Raw genomic sequence first — 1,880 nt, 5'->3', positions numbered from 1 at the left:
AAAAAACAAAAGGTTATATAAATAACCAATAAAATAACCAATTTATTATATAAAAAATAACTTTATATAAACTTTATAGATGGTATAAATAAAACAATGCTGTGTTTTTCATACTATATAATAACATTAGCAATAGAAAGGTATGAATTAGATTAAAAGATGTGAATTTTAAAAATATGTATTGTGTATATAAATAATGCAAACCACGTACATAATAGTAAAAGTATACAAATAACACTATTGTCTTTATATTAAACTGAGCCCACTATAGAAATGTGTATAAATAATAATAATAATAATCCGGGCTGGGTTTGGCATGTTTCTACAAGCCCATCACTGAACAAAACATTTAACCCTCCACAAATAAGTTCTTGTATTTTGTTCAGTTGCTACAACACAAGCCCCGCTAACGTTTCGTATGACGTGATCGAGATCTCCTCAGTCCTGCTAAAATAGATGAAAAACCCCCCGAGTGCAGATAAAACTGGTGAAATCTGCGTGACAGAGGCGGGCCGGTGACACACTCCTGCGGTTAAAACAGTCACCACACAAACCAGCACCAGGCGACAGACTTCCTGTTTACATTAGCAACCAGATCAACCCAACACACGTCTGAAGCCAATGTGGAGACGACCCTGCTGCAGCAGATGGAGCGGATCTGAGCCGGGTTCGTTAAGCCTTAACTTAAGTGTAAGACCACCACTGACTTAAAGCATTATGGGTAATTAAGAGGTTAACGGAGTGTGTCTTCTGTGTCTGTCACCAGTGTGTTTTTAGAGATACTCACTTGCGGGTGACCTCCTCGAGCTCAGAGCTGGCTTTTCCCAGATTGATCTGAAGTTTGGCTCGTTCCCGCGCCGTTTCGTCAAGAACACGCCTGGCGTCCGCGAGCTCGGCCTCGTACAGAGACTTGATCCCAGACACCTGACACACACACAACACACAATCATTATCGTTCAATAACAGCACTCAAAAACCTGCTTGCATACATCAACTCAAAAACCATTTTTAAACTTAAGCTTTTCAAGTTTATGCAAAAAGAATACGAAAACGCACTTGTTTTAACACTTTATTTAAGTTAAGCTGAAGTACTAAAACAAAACAAAAAACACCTTTGAAAATACTATTTTTTAAGTTGAAGTACAAACACTAAAATGAAAAACATTAATAAATGCAATATAAACATTAAAACTAGGGATGTAACGATTCACTCAATTCATTCGATTTTATTATTTTATTAATGCTTGGACAAAATGCTGCACATTTCTCTGTGAAATGAAATATAACACTATAATAATAATACAGCACTTGCATATTATTGCTCATTAATTGTCTTTCTTTTTGTAAGTCACTTTGGATAAAAGCATCGGCTAAACAACCAAATTTAAATATAACGTAAATAACATAACCAAATTGAAATTTTAAAACAAGCCCAAAATCAACGAAATCTCTTCATATAAACAAAATAAGGTTTTGTGTGCTCCTTGTATTAAAATTAGTCAACCACTGCATTTTAATCACAATCCAAACAATTATGCATGCATGCATCACGAGCAGCTCTTAATCTGAATCAAATTGATTTGAAGCAAAAACCGAATGATTTGACTTCAGTTTTGTGAAACCATCCACCTTTTTCCTGACGTATGAACGATGTAACCAAAGTGACCAAATCTAGACATAACTGTAGTTTATGCCCAAAGAGGAATGAGCCATCCATCAGAGAAGTAATCAGGAAAAAAAAAACGGACTAAAGGCTAGAATAAACTGCACGACTTTTTAAAATGTGAACTGTTTTATAAAACACTAGGCTTCATACACGTGCCTGCTTTGTTAATAGTCACAAAGGAAAACCGTGCATCAATACACTACATGACTGAACA

At 35.4% G+C, this 1,880-nt stretch overlaps 1 pseudogene; it reads right to left on the bottom strand.

Moving 5' to 3' along the window:
- Window positions 1–773: 773 nt before the first annotated feature.
- LOC113096449 (lamin-L(II)-like) overlaps window positions 774–1,880 on the bottom strand; it is a 2,442-nt pseudogene continuing 1,335 nt past the window's right edge.

Source organism: Carassius auratus, unplaced genomic scaffold, assembly GCF_003368295.1.
Source record: "Carassius auratus strain Wakin unplaced genomic scaffold, ASM336829v1 scaf_tig00215934, whole genome shotgun sequence".
In the NCBI taxonomy this organism is placed as follows: Eukaryota; Metazoa; Chordata; class Actinopteri; order Cypriniformes; family Cyprinidae; genus Carassius; species Carassius auratus.
This window is presented reverse-complemented; position numbering and strand designations above follow the sequence as displayed.